This window comes from Microtus ochrogaster, linkage group LG8 (genome assembly GCF_000317375.1).
Source record: "Microtus ochrogaster isolate Prairie Vole_2 linkage group LG8, MicOch1.0, whole genome shotgun sequence".
NCBI classification, from domain to species: Eukaryota; Metazoa; Chordata; class Mammalia; order Rodentia; family Cricetidae; genus Microtus; species Microtus ochrogaster.
In genome coordinates, this window is record NC_022033.1 from 21,705,219 (window position 1) to 21,720,086 (window position 14,868).

A 14,868-nucleotide genomic window follows, 5' to 3' on the forward strand; every position below is an offset into this window, starting at 1 on the left:
ACAGGCAGAGTCCATGTGACCCTAGTGTCCAGGCAGCCCCAGGGGTACAACCACTCCTCTCCTGCCTGTGTCCTCTGTTCGGGGCTTCAAACCACGCTTGGAACTTTTCCCCCTACCTGAGTCTTCCTGGAAATAGCTAGGAAAGCAATCTTAGGTGAATACCCCAAATTTCACAGCCTCTGGTAGCCAGTGCCATAGGTAGGAGAGGCTGGACACCTTTTGAAAACTATGTCACTTCTGTCACACTTGGACTTGAGTGACAGTCACTTCCTCAAACAGTGGGCTTAGCTTCCAGCCTACACTCTTCCCCACGGTTTGCCTAGCTCTCCAGATCTCCCGGGCACACAACCACCTCTAGCAAAAAGCCCAACAGAACCTCCTCAAAGGAGAAATGGCCCAGGCCTAGGCTGAGCACCAGCTAGGTAAAGAAATGCTGGGGACCCTCAACCCCCATAAAAAAGAAAAAAGGTAACTGCCAGTACTCAAAGCCTCAGCCAGGAATAGAAACACTTTCGCTTGCCTGGAATTGCTGCCGCCGGTCCCCTCCCCACCTTCCAGCTGAACTGACAGCTCATCATTCCCTGCATTAAAATTTCAAACTCCTTTATCCCGACTTTTTCATCACATCTCAGCACACGCAGTGAATCTTCAACTACCTCCTTACATAACACTTCTGCTCGAGGGAAATAAGGAAGCGCATTGCTCTTAAATATCCGCTGAGGTCCATCACCTGGGTGACGTAGCCCAGCCCTTCCTCAAGCCTTCTGTCTGGGCTGTGTTCTTTCCTGAACACGGGCTGAACTGCTCCCCCTCCCAGGAACCCTTCCCCAGCCATCTCCCCACCAAAAGATCTGCATGCTTTTTTTGCCCCTTGGAACACTCTTTTCCCTGCAAGCCTTTGGCGAGCACCACCTGCACTGACTGCCTGGGGACTTTTCCCCTGGCTCTTTCAGGGCTGTGCTGTGCTCACTGTGTTGTTCCTCCCAGGGTCAAGGGTCACACCTACTGGAAACCAGAACTGACGAGTACTCAACAGAGGCTATGGTGGTAACACGCGGTGTTGTCGTGGCGGTGTTGTCGTGGCGAGGTAGAATGGGCCCAGGAAGACAAGGACTGGATAGAGGTCACCAAAAACAAACAAACAAACAAAAGCCCTGGGATTTCCAGGAAAACACTCTGCTCCTGTACCACATTCTCCAGACATCAGCCATTTATTTATTCTTGTTCCAATCATCACGACACCCTCATTTCTTCATCTACGAGTGGCAATTATTTCTCCTTTGGTGGATGTGTCTCAAGATTGCATATTAAAATTACCTAGACTGCATATTGTACAAATAAAGTTATTAAAATACAGAGAATTTTATATTTGAAAACTCAGCACATCGTTTCCAGGGACTTTAAATTTCAGTACAGTTTTTTAGGATTGTTATTTTGTTCCTAAATACTTCAGCAACCTCCTTATCTGTGCCACATCAGGCTGGTTCACTTTCGCCCCCTGAGTGTCCTGATAATTCCTAATTCTTAAAACAAACCTACTCGCCGGGCAGTGGTGGCACAAACCTTTAATCCCAGCACTTGGGAGGCAGAGGTAGAACTCACCTCTGTGAGTTCCAACACAGCCAAGGCTGTTACACAGAGAAACCCTGTCTCAAAGACAGACAAGAACGAAGCACACTCAACAACATATGCCTCACACTTTGAAACCCTTCTGAGACTAAGGATTTCTTACTCTCAATTCTGGTCTCCAGTGTGTCTCTTTGGGAAGTCCTAATAGTCTATATTACACTACCAATGAAATGGGAACATAAGACAGGCATTTACTTGCAACTTGTGATGGGCTTGTCAGGACAGAACAACTTGGAAAGTCAACAGTATCTAGAACGGTCATTCAGCGAAGCGTCAGCTGTGGTCGGTGCTGGGCGACAGAACAAACATTTTCCTTCTATTTAACTGTGGCTTGCTTGAGACCAGGCTCCTGTCAAACACCTGGCCTCAAGGGATCTTCCTCCCTCATCCTCCCAAGCAGCTGGGACTTCACGGACCTGTCACCGTGCCCTAGTCTTGATAACACTGCTGATCCTCCTTTTTGCCATGCCCGGGTTTCCCTTCCTTTCTTTTTTTCTTTCTTTTCCTCTGCCTGTCCCCACCTCCTTCTACATCTGGTTGGCCCAAAACTTGCTATGTGGACCAAGCTCGCCTCAAATTCAGAGATCAACCTGTCTTTGCGAGAGGTGGGATGAACAGTGTGAACCACTAAGCTGCCAGGCCTGGCCTAGACCTTTAAAAGATTGCCTTAAAGCTTGAGGCTGGCTAGGTGTGACAGCTCACGCCTGCAATCCTGGCACTCAGGAGGCTTTGGCAGGAGGACTGCTATGAGTTTGAAGCCAGCCTGCATTATGTAGTGGGTATTTAGCAAGATCTGGACTCAAATAAATAAATAGACAAACCTAGAGGCTAAAAATATTTTTTCAGACATACATGGCTTCAGATAACAAGATGCAAAGGAGATCAATAAATCCCATTTAAGCCTATTTTTAAAGTTTATTAATTAAAATAAAAATAACATTTAAAAAAATTGCAATAAAAATCTTTCTTTGACAAGCCCGAGGATAACAGCATTGTTTCTCACTAGGCCATAGAAAGAGAGCCAAGAACTGGGCTGTGGCTTCTGACACAGCTGGTCTGTCACGTGGACATAGTTCTTGCTCAGGACAGCACAGATTGGGAGAGCTGCTGGGTGGCCAGGCCAGACTGGGCACAGTAAGGGCCCCTGGGGGGAAGCACGTGCCAGTTCCCATGGAGCTCTCTGCTTTGAGAGGATAGTGCTGTCCCAGGAGATGCCTGCAAGGGATTAAGATCCATCAGGGTATGTTTTAGCTTTGCATAAAAGTCTAGGGACCTGGTGATTCAGAATGTGGTCTTGATTCTCAAAGAAGACTTCTAGGGTCGAGGTAGAAGTGAAATTGAAACATTTAGAGAGGTGGAGGCAGGGAGGGCACTTGGGCAGAGACACCGTGTGGGCAAAGGCCCAGTCCTGGATGCTCTGACACCTCAAGAAACTTGCAAAGGGAGCTCCAGACTGCCTGGCAGGAGGGACTGGCTGACCAGGAGAAGAGCAGGAACTAGGACCATGTGGGACACCTTGCAAGAGTCAGAAGTGTCAGGGACTAGTATAGGACATGATTCCCACCATGGAGCAGCAGTGTGGCCAGGCTCTGGCCAAAGACTTCCCATGATCCTCAGGCCCCTCATAGCACAACAGTGAACACTCAGAGCTAGAGCGCAGACATGTCTGCCTAGAATAGAGGCAGAAGGAGAATGGTGCCCAAGACAAAGGCCAGCCAGCGGGGCCACGCTGGTGACACCAACACATGGGCTGCAAATGCACGGGATTAGAAAAGAGAAAGGTCAGCCAGAACGTGAATGCGAACAGCATCCACGCCACTGCTGTCTGGAGAGGCCCTGTGTGGCCTGGGCCGGGGCTGGCTCAGCAGGATGCCAGCATCCGGAGCTCTGCAATGTTGCAGGACCACTAAGCAGCCTTCAGCCCTCACAGGCTCTAAACTCCGCATCTGAATGGCCTGCAGGGCGCTGGCTCCTTGGCTGAGGCAGCATCCACTTGGCCTGGCACTATACCCCCTCTTTAAAATGAATCAGCTGGCATCTGGTTAACCTTCTAATCAGGGCTAGCATGTGTAAGCATCTACGAGACTAGTCATCAGTTGGATTTGATCATTTTCTCAATTCCCCTAGCTACTGTTCAGGTCCAAACCTGATTGACACAGGGTCTCACTGCCGTCATTCCTAGAATTTATTCTCCAAGAACAGTCAGAGGAATCCGAAGTCTAGTTAGATACCCTCATTAAAACCTCCAATGGTAGTGGTGATGACACATACCTTTAATCCCAGCCCTTGGAAGACCTAGGCAGACGGATCTCTGTGAGTTCAAGGCCAGCCTAGTCGACATAGTAAGTTCTAGGACAGCCAAGAGAAACCTTGTCTTGAAAAACAAAACAAAAAAAACCAAAATAAAACAAAACACAACCCCTCCAGTTAGCTATGTGGTAACACAAGTCTGTAATCCTAGCCCTCAGGAGGCTGAGACAGGAGGATCTTAGTTCAAGGCCAGTTTGGGCAACACAGTGAGCCCTTGTTCAACAAATAAAACCAAAACAACTCTAATGACTTCTCATCAAAATAAAAGACACACCCTCCTTGTCAAGCTACACGCCCCTGTCTGTGGCCCGTGCCCATCTTTACAGCATTGGCTCCTCCCCTACCAGCTGACTCTGCCTCTTCTACTGCAAGTCTGTCATTCCAGTCTCTGTCTGTCTGTGCTTCCACTGTGCAGGCCTGTCCCTTGTGTATGAACAGGGACTCTGTCCCCTCTCTTGGCAAGACAACTTTCACCTTCTGTATACTCTTTGTCTGCCTCTCTCCCTGACTTTCAATAGTTACAGCATGCTAACTTGTTTGTGCTTCTGTTATTTTAAATATTTTATTTGTCTGTTTTTTCCAGTGGGTTTTTTTTTGAGACATCATCCCAAACTGAATTTACACTTATTGATTCATTTACTTATTTCTATTTCTCCTCTACAATATAATCCATAAAGATCTGTCTCATTCAACATTATCGCCAGGCCTCAGTGCAATTTTTGATATGTAGCTATAAACATTGAGTGAGATATATGGTAAAACAAGCTCAAGACCAGCCTGAGCAACTTTAAGTCCCCACCTGAAAACCAAACAGAGCCCTGTGTAGGCTCAGGAGGTAGAGGCAGGAGGATAAGGAGTTCAAGGCTGGTCTACACTATATAAGTGAGACTGCTTCCAAACAAAACAACAGGGAAGATTAAAATTGTGCAAAGCTAACATTCATAGTTTGCTGTGTGCCAGGCTTTGATCATGGACTTTGCATAGCTAATCCTTACAATAGCCTGTGACAGGGACTCTTATAATCTCCATTTTCCAAACGGAGAAGTAGAAAAGTGACTTTGCCCAAGATCACACACAGCTGGTAACGGTGCCAGACTCCCCAGGCTGTTCACCTCAGGAGCCTGGCCAGGCAGCCTCTCCTCTGGTTTATCAGACCTGAAACACGGGATGTTTTATCCAAGCCCCTGCCACTATCCTCCTTCCTGCACTGATGAGAACCCACAGCTGCCAAGACACTGATTTGCGCAAGGACATACACCGGGCCAGATCACGGATTTCAAAGGCCTTCCTACTCCATAGGACTTCAGCATCCTCGGGCCAGGGGGGCTCATTTTCTGCTGGCAAAGGGCAGACTTCTCAAGACTGAGAAGCAGATCCCCTGGGAAGAGTGACATTCAGAATCTGGACCAGTGGTTTTCATTTGAAGGCTGCCATTTCCTACCTGATGAGCCCCCAGGCAAGCCACTTCCTCGTTCTGATTCCACGCGTGCCTCCCACGTCAGAGTAATACCACCGCAGTCCAAGATTACAGAGTCTGAAAGGACTCTGCCATCGGAAAGCTAGAGTGCCACCAAACACAGAGGGGAGGGCAGTCATGTGTGTCGGAGAAGAGCATCTTTGTGTGATTAGGAAAACAGGAGCAGTCACCCACCGGATGGTGAGGCTGTCTCCTCTAAATCCGAACACTTTTGCCTAGGGAATCTGATCCAGGAGAAGCAGCGGTGGAAAGGAGGGGAGGAGAGGGGAGAGGAAGAAAAGATGAGAGACGTGAGGAAGGCTGGAAGGGAGCTGGGAAAGGGGGAAGGATGAAGAAAGGGGGTGGGGAGAGAGACAAGAGACAGCCGAAATACCAAGAGATAACAACCAGTTATCCAGTCTTCTTTCTTTTGAGGAGGCCAAGGAGACACTTCGCTCCCACTCCCTGGCAATAAGGCCTCCTGGGTTCGGGGTCCCATTTGAACCTCCAAATCCATACTACGTATGCATGAAACAGGCGGCTAGCCCACTGACCTGACCCTCAAGCTCCCATGCCTGCTGATTCTGGGGGTCTGGTGGGAAGGCAGGAGCTACAGCGAGCAAGCTGCCTTCCCTGCTTTCCTCTACTGTGATGGGTGGCGACGAATCGTCAGCCCCCTGCCCTGCTCCAGCCATCATGGAGCTCAGGGGACCCAGAAACCAGTTTCTGTCCTTGCCGGTATGGGTGCCTCCTCAACACTGGGGGTTCCTCAACTCTCCTCTCCTCCTGGTCAGCACCTCCTCAGCTTAAGCATCTAGTGGATTTCTGCTTGATGCTGGTGCATGGGGTGGGGGTTGGGTTGATGCTGGTGCATGAGGGGGCAGGGTAGAGGGAGCAGCACAGTCTACACAGCTTAGGTGACACAGAAGGACACCTTCACACCTTCAATAAGTCTCTAACAATCCCTCCTCAATGCCTTGATTTCCCCATTTGTAAATGTGGAGCTGGGTTCAGATCACACTCACGAAGCACTTCGCAATGCCAAGCCCCACAGTTAAGGCCCCAGAGATATTCAACACCTTTACCGCTGCTCAAAGGCCAACCTGTTAACACTCGCAGGACTTTTCACTTTTGCCTGTACGCTTCCCTTTTCCCACTGTGGACATGTACTGCTTGTGAAGTCGGAAGAGAAAACATCAGAAGTGCACACGTTGGAGGTTTTCTCTCCCTCTGGCAGCAGGGCTCCATCCCACAGGGGTCCCCCCACCCTCAGGCTGAGCACGGGCTTCCTCCAGTCACACTGGATGGACGTGAACAAAATGATGGAAGGGTGCAGGCTGTGCTGTCTGAGCCAGGCCCACATGGTCTAAAAAGACCGGAGCCCCTGCCATCCTTATGGCTGGGTTCTCAGTTCTAAATGCGACATGGGCAGACAACAATTTGTCAAAGGCCTACAGTACCCACGAGAACTGCATTAAACAAAATCAAACGACACAACGAAGCCACCACCTGCCAGCACGGCTTTTTGTCCCAAAGTTTCACAGGCTACGAAGGAGCCAGACTGATGTGCCAGCGTGGACTGGAGACCACGTGACAGCCTTGATCTGCAGAGTACGGACATCAAAGAGGAGAGCCATCTCCTGCTTGAACCACACTGACAACTACAGGAGGCAGCCAAGACCTCCTTAGTGGGGGCTGTCTGAAAGTCTCTCAGGCCTGTACCTCACCTATCCGAGCTGTGCAAGGGCCATGCAGGGTGGACGGTTTACTTCCCAGGCTGGATCAGGTGGCCAAGGTCACACAGGCTAGTCAGCTCGAGAACAGCCAGGACTGGACCCAGGACGGCTGGCTCAAAGCCCGGAGCTCCTTCTCCCTCAATCCTGCTACATCCCATGACCTCTAACTTGCTGTACACCACGTAGTCAAAAGTGCTGTTGCTCTGGACAGAGAAATTGAAACAGCAGTTTCAATCCTCCTCCTCCACACACACATGCAGGGCTCTTTACACATAAAGACGGTTTTGTTGATGTATTTGTTTGAGTCAAGGTCTCTGAAGCTGAGATTTTCCTTGACCTTCAAATCATCCTGCCTCAGCCTCCTGGGAGCTAGGATTATCTTCGTGCCCCATTACAATATTCTTTCAGAATTATCATTTTGCTTGGATCTCACCAATGAGAGGTGATTGGTTGAGGAGGCACAGACTCAAAAACGGAGCCAGAACTGGGGTTGAGATCCCATAGGTCCAGTGACCTCGGACACATTATTTAGCTTCTATGAAAAGCAGTGTGAGCAGGTAAAATGGAAAGGGCACCCTGATACATCAAAGGCATTTGATGCGTTGTGAGAACAAAACATCCTGAAGTCCACACGGCCCAAGCTCACCTTGGCACAGTATTCGACACACAGCAGATACAAGCTGGTGGCAATGGTGGCTATGATCAGAAAGGCATCCCTACAAACAGATGGACAAACACGGGTCCAGAGAAGGCAAAAGCTGTTCAAGGACACTGGAGGCACAAGTGGCAGAGAGATCCAAGAGGGCAGCTTGCGGCATCCTAAGAGGAGTTAAGACTGTTGCAAGTGAGGGGCATACTAGATAAGAAAAAGGTGGGGTCTCCCTGGGGCATTGCCCCACTTTGAGGATGACAGGGACAGGTCCTCGGGGGAAGCAGGAAGAGGAAAAAGCGGCAGATTCTGAAGGGAAACCCGTGGCCTTGCAGTTTCTACCTTTTCTCTCTTCCCTTGATTCCTAGAGACTGCTTAAACACCAACAGAATTCGCTTGTTGAGAACAGGGTAAAACTGGAAAACAGCTTGGAAGTCCGTCAACGGGAGGCGGGGCAGGTCAGCTGGGACTGATGCATTAAAGTTACCACAAGGTATCACATGTCACTGTGACTGCCATGTCCACAGACAGGAGAAATAAATGGTTAAATTAAAATGCTAATCACAAAGCAGTAATCCTGCTGGGGACCTTATCCCCCCACCCCCATACAGAAAATCCGCTTGGAGGATTTGTATTGCATCTGGCTACTTCTACAGAGTAGGATTATGGCGGGAAAGATGAGAACAAGGTTTTGAATTTCTCCAAGTTTTTAGATAGTCTTTTAAACATTGTGCTTATTTATTTGCGTGGGGGGGGTGTGAGTGTGCATGTCATGGCACACATGTGGAAGTCAGGTAGTTTTTGGAACTGGTTTTCACTAACTTCCATCAAGAGGGTCCTGGGAATCAAACTCGTCGGGCTAGGGGACAAACACCTTTCCATAGCTGAGCCACCTCACTGCATCTCTGTAATTAAACTAAGAGGCCAGGTGGCCAGCTTGACTGGAAAAAGCATTTGCGAGCCTGACTTCTAAGCTCCACCCCTGGAACCCATATAGAAATAGAAGGTAAAATTAGGTTGAATCATTAATTTTGTTAAACTTAACACAGCACAGCCAGCCCTCTAAGGTGCTGGAGAGCCGGCTCAGAGAGCTTGTCACGAGAGCCTAAGGACCTGAGTTTGGGTCTCTAGAACCCACGTAAAAAGCCAGACATGGTATTTGAACCTGTAATCCCAATACTTCTGTGAGGTGGGAAGCAGAGACAAGACAACCTCCTGGAAGTTCACAAACCAAGCAGAAGGAAAAGAGACCCTGCCTCAAAACAAGGTGGGGGTTGAGACCTGCCTCCTGTAAACTGTCCTCTGATCTCCACTACTGTGACATTTGTGTGCCTGCCTCACACAAATCTCATGAGAGAGAGAGAGAGAGCTTTAAAAAAAAAGCTGAGAAAAAAACAGTATAAACTAAAGAAAGATTTGTTTTGTTTCTCATTGTACTCGTGTGACTCCATTTCTGCTTGACTTCCTCCAGTCTGTGTCTCTAATAATCCATAATCTGGATATAATCTGGATGCTGGTGGGTCTTATGGACTTCTCCTGTTTAACATCAATAGCATCATAAACACCTTCACGTTGTGACCTCTTCATCGTGGTCCTTCATTATGGACGAGCTAATTCCTAAGACTTTCTATGCCTTAACTCATGGACTCTAGCAGTCTCAGGAGCAGGATGAGGTCTACCCACATTAAAGGGGGGGGGACTGAGCCTTCAAGAGATTAGCTGATTCCCCAAACTCTTGCAGCTAGTAAAAATAGAAATAAGACTTCAGCCCTGTTCTGCGAGAGTCCCAAGTCCTTACACGGTATCTTTCCATTCTTTTCCCCTCACTACTATAGATGGTCCTCAACGGATGGTTTCTTGGCTTTACAGAGAAGTGAAAGCAATATGCATTTAGTAAAACCATACTTTGAATTTCTATCTTTCCCTGAGCTAGCAAAGCCTTCTGGGAATGCTGGGTGAAACAACAGGGAGTCCCAGCTCCAAGTCAGCTTTTATGATGAGGGTGAACAGCCCGCTCGATGCTATACTGTGCTGCTCAACTCAAAGGCTCATTGTATTCAATGAATTCTCAACGTAGGGTTTCTTTTTTCTAGTTACAACGGGTTTATAGGGATGCAGCTCCATGTCAGTCGAGGAGCATATATACTGGGTAGGAAATGAGGAGAATGTGGTAAACAGAGGTGGTAAGGATGTGGCAACTATTGGATCTCACAACTTGCATGACCAGAGCCTTGAGATGGCTCAGAGGGTGAAGGCGCTCACCTCCAGGCCTGAGCACCTGAGCTCAATTTCCAGAACCCACATGGTGGAGAGAACCAGTTCTCAAAGGTTACCCTCTGACCTTCACATGAATGTGCACGTGCACACAATAAATAGAGCTTCAAAGATGCCCTAGTTGTTAGAAGCACTGATTGCTTCCAGAGGACCAGAGTTCAATTCCCAGCCTCCACATGGCAGCACACAACCACCTGTAACCCCAGTTCCAGAGCATCTGATGCTCTCTCCTGGCTTTGGCAGGCACCAGGCAAGCATGCAGTACACAAACACACATGCAGGCAAAACATCCAAGCATATAAAATAAAAATAAGTCTTTTTTACAAGCTGAAAATAAAGTTTAAAAAGTACATGACCTTGAACAAATCACTTCCCCTCTTCCCTTTTCCACCAGTCAATCATTTCTGATCACAGAGCAACGTGCCAATGACACAGAAAGGAGTGAAACACGAATCCCGCCCTCAAGGCGGACGGAGGCAAGTCTTCACCTTTTCAATCACAGAAGGAAGGAAGCCACGGCCCCTCTGGCACCCAGCAGTCATAAGCATGACAGGCATAAAGGGTGCAAGGGGCTGTGCAGAAGCCAGCTCCGTGCTCTGAGAGGAGGGGGATCAGCGGCTGTTCACCACTCCATATTATTTTATCCACTGTATGTTCCAAAACGCTCTCAATCATCTTCCTATTGTTGGACATTTAGTCCCAATTTGCTGCTATTATAGACGAGTTCTGATGGGGATTTATCCAAAGGAATTCATTCAAAAGAAAAAAGCCAGATGCTCAAATAAGATGCTGCCTAGCCCACGAAATGATTGACAGGAGACCAGCCCTTCCCTGTCTCACCAAGCCTCAAGCTGAATTCCCCATGGCTGTCCCCACCCCCACACTGCACCACCATACTGTTCCTCCCTCAACCTGGCAAGCCACATGCCATCCCACGGAGGGACATCTTCATGCAGCTTCGACTTTCTTCCCTTCCCAGGCTAAGACTCCAAGAGGAGGCTTCTTGGCAAGGTCACAGTCTGCCCCTTCTTTGTGGGCCACACACCTGCCAAAGCGACCTTCCCCTAACACCATCCTACCACACTCATCTGCAGGCCAAATCCTTCCAAAGGTCCCCAGAACCTCCAGGCTCACGTCCAGCCCAAATACCTCAGCCTGACATTTAAGACAGAAGGGATAGAGGAAAATCCTTATAGAGTTGCTGCGATGTGCTAGCACCACGGCGAGCCTTTCTGTAATTACCACCATGAGGGTCCCACAGCCACACTTTACAAATGAAGAAAATGAAGCCCAAACCTGCTTCCAAGTGACGTTTCCAAGGCCACAGAGCTGGTACCCAGCAGAGTGAATTCCAGAGCTTGCTTGGAGACATAGCACAAGCCGACTTTCTGAGTCACCTCCCAGCTCCTCTGTCTCCTGCACCTGGTGTCACCTGCTCTTCTTTCAAGGCATCCATTTCCCTCCACACCCCTACAATGTTCGAACTCTTAGTGGCCAGCTTAAGTGCCCAGCCCTTCTCGAAACCTTCCCTGAGCATCAAAACGGGCAGACACTCTAGTGTACTCTTACCTCTGGGGCCAGGATGGCTCTGTCATCCATGACTTACAGAGAGGGAGAGGGGTGTGTGTGTGTGTGCGAGTGCATGCATGCACACGTGTGCAGTGTGCACGTGCCATGGCATGCGCACAGCAGTTACAGGACAAACTTTCAGGGGCCAGTCCTCCCATCCACTGTAGATGGAACCCAGATCGCCAAGTTTGTGTGGCAAGCACTTATATTCACTAAGGCATCTCGCGGGCCCTTTCCTTTTGTTCATTTTTTGGTTGACAGAATCTCACTATGTGACTTAATGCTGGCTGGCTTAGAGCTCATTCTGCATCTCAAGCTGGCCTCAAGCTTATGGCAATCCTCCTGCCTCAGCCTTCCAAGGGCTGCTATGACTGACATGAGCCCATGCCCAGCTTAGACCTGAGACTTTTGAGGAATGGCATGCAGCTGGTTGGATGACTGCTTCCAAGTGAAAAAAAAATGAAAACGACCTCTAGACGGTACAGGCTGGCTGTCTACACAAACTCTGGGAAGCAGCTCTGACCCACCCTGACTCTGCTACCCCTCAGTGGCCTTCAGTAAACCTATAAAGTGATCTCCAAAGTGGGAGGAAGAAAAATTGCTACCTCACAGGGTTTTGTGAGGAATGTAGGAGTTGTACACGTAAGAAATGAAAATAGTTCCTGGCATGTAGTAAGAGCTCAATAAATGTTAGCTGCTGCTATTCTTATTCCAAAAGTCTCCTTCCTACAAGGAAAGCAGGGCCAGCTTGCTGCCACCCCCAGCCAGGCATAGGTCCCTGCTGACGGGGATACAGTCCCGGCCAGTGCTTCGACATTTCCTCTGTGTGGCTTCTGGCTGCTGGAACTTTACCAAATGTAGCAGGGGGCAAGTGAAAGGGCCAGCTAGCAAGCAGAAGGCCAATGCTAACCCCTCCCATTCATACCTCTTTGACCCTACTCCTGGAGGCCTTGGAGCCACAGAACTACCCTTGCCTCTCTGACAGACTCAGCGCAAGGGCTTCCCTACCTGGATCAGCCCAGGCTGCCAGCTAATCACAGAGTTCAACTAGACACTAACCAGGTGCTCTCAGACACTGTCCCAGGAACACAGTCATGGTAAACGCAGACTCCTACAGCCCCATACTTTCCAGCTGTGTGGCCTCTGGCAGGTAACCTCTCTGAGCCTCCATGCATCTGTCAAAGTGTCTAATATTATCTCATAGGGTTGCTGGGAGAGGACACATAGCACTTATTGGGGCACAGCACACATTAGGTGCCCAGTAAATACCATCTCTCTGATTGTACAGTCCCCAGTAGTGCTCCAGGCTGAAATGGTCACCTCCCTTTAATAAAGAGTGCAGAGAAGTCTAGACAGTGGCCCACAGAAGTGTGAGGCTGGAGCCGACAGAGGCCCTTCCCACTGCAGCTTGTCCAGTCAAGAGACCTTTTGACTGTCCCTGGCGGCTCAAGCCCAGAATACCTCTGGACCCCCAGCATTCTCTCTGTTCTGTATACTCCAAGAGTACTCAAGGCCCTTTATGACCTGGCCTCTATAGCTCGGCTCACGGGAGCAGGAAGAGCTGGGAGGCAATGTGAGGGCTCTCCTAAAACGGGGCCATGGCCTCCAGCCTTTAATGTACAGCCCCTGGCAGAGTGTTATGGAATAACAACCACAGCAGCCAGGGAACAGGCCTGTGGGCAAGGAAGAAGCCTTAATCAAAAAGCTTAAGGCGTGAACACATTAGTGCTAGCTCTCTCAATGAGTAGCTGTGTGACCTTGGACAAGTCATTTGCCTCCTTTCTCCAGTAACTCGGTGAGAACCGCAGGGCCCAGCCTTGTTTCCATGGGGCTCTTCTGAAGGACCCCTTCAAGAAGCTCACGGAGCTGGGCCCAGGGCACTGCCACAGGCCTGGGGAATGCATTAACAGGAGCAAAGCCCTCCCCAGTGACCTCCTCCAAGACTGCTTTCGGGTGTTCCCCAAATCCTAGGGATTGTGTTCGGTGAGCCATAAGTTTTATACACCAGTTTCTTGGCTAATGGGACCCCAGGCTGGCCAATAGAAGCTAGCTCCATGACAGGCAGCGCTTTTCTGGACCACCAGGACTGGGTAGAAGCCGTTGGATGTTGCCAGTCACAAGCTCCATCTGGAGCCATGGATGGGGAGCAGGGACATAGCACCTCTATTCTACATACCCCAGCCTGGAACAGGAACCTCTAGGGCCACCATCCAACTGCTAAGGCTCCCAGAGGCCAGCCTGATGGAGCGGCTGGACCCTGCCCAGCTCCAGAGAGGTCCTAAAGCCAGCCCTTTCACACTCCCACCTTGGAGTGCAGGGGAGGTGACATGACACTCCAGAGTGATGGTAGGAACACGTAGGAACCAATGCATCGCAGAGCTCTAAGGGAAGCAAGACGCGAGAACCATGACTGTCCTAGAGGGAAAGACTCCGAATGCTTTTGGGACGCTTGCTTCCAAGACCCTGTGGACTCTCTGGCCCATGCAGCCAGTCAGTGGCTTCAGTACACCTGTCCCCAAGACCCCAGCCTCTTGGGGACTCAACCTCTCCAAGTGTGACACACAAGGCATCTATCTCTGATAAGGGGTGCAAACTACCGGCAGGGCAATGCTAATCTGAATCCTCAGAGGTGCTGGGGGTAAGGTTCATACACCCAGCTCAGGGAGGGAAAGGAGGAGGGATGGGGAGCCCATACAAGCGGGAAAGGGTCTGTAAACAGAGGATGAGGATGATACCAAGGATCCCCCCAAGCAGCCAGCCTCTAGCCAAGATACTGTCCTGCAGCATCGGAAAGCTAGAGACCCAAAGAAGGCAGCTGGGGTGGGTTCCAGAACAGAGTGGGCCAGCTTCCTGAGCCCATCGCCCCGCAAAGGTTCATTCTACACCAAGGTGCCAGCCGACTCCTAGCACTGAGGAGCCTGCGAAGGTGAGAGGACCAGTAAAGATCTCCTCACATTGGCCAAGGGGGCCAACAGCCTTCAGACTCAGCTAGTAATCTCGCCCCCTCTCCTCCCTGAGGACTGAAGGCTGGGCCTAGATGTAGCACACCCGGGCCCCCCATGCCACCTGATCACCGGTCCCCACGTGCCTACCTGGGCCTGGGGGTCCCCATCTCGGGCCGGCTGGGCGAGGGCCGATCCCCTCAGCTCCTCCGGGCCCGCAGGCCGCGGGGCGGGGCGGCGCGGGCGGGCTCTGCGGAGCAGCCTGTTCCGCGACACCCCCGCCTGCTGATGGATGCCGACTGC

The 14,868-nt window shown here is 50.1% G+C and overlaps 1 protein-coding gene across 4 annotated transcripts in view; it reads right to left on the bottom strand.

Moving 5' to 3' along the window:
• The window catches only part of Epb41l1 (erythrocyte membrane protein band 4.1 like 1), a 128,998-nt gene that overhangs the window by 53,656 nt on the left and 60,474 nt on the right, over nucleotides 1-14,868 (bottom strand). Inside the window, exon 1 of one of the 4 annotated variants that reach the window (XM_026787066.1) lies at nucleotides 14,716-14,862. The exons of the other annotated variants lie outside the window; for them this stretch is intronic. The gene's annotated coding sequence lies outside the window, so the exon portion shown is untranslated. Of the gene's footprint in view, nucleotides 1-14,715; nucleotides 14,863-14,868 lie in introns of those variants that run through there. 4 annotated transcript variants of the gene reach the window in all.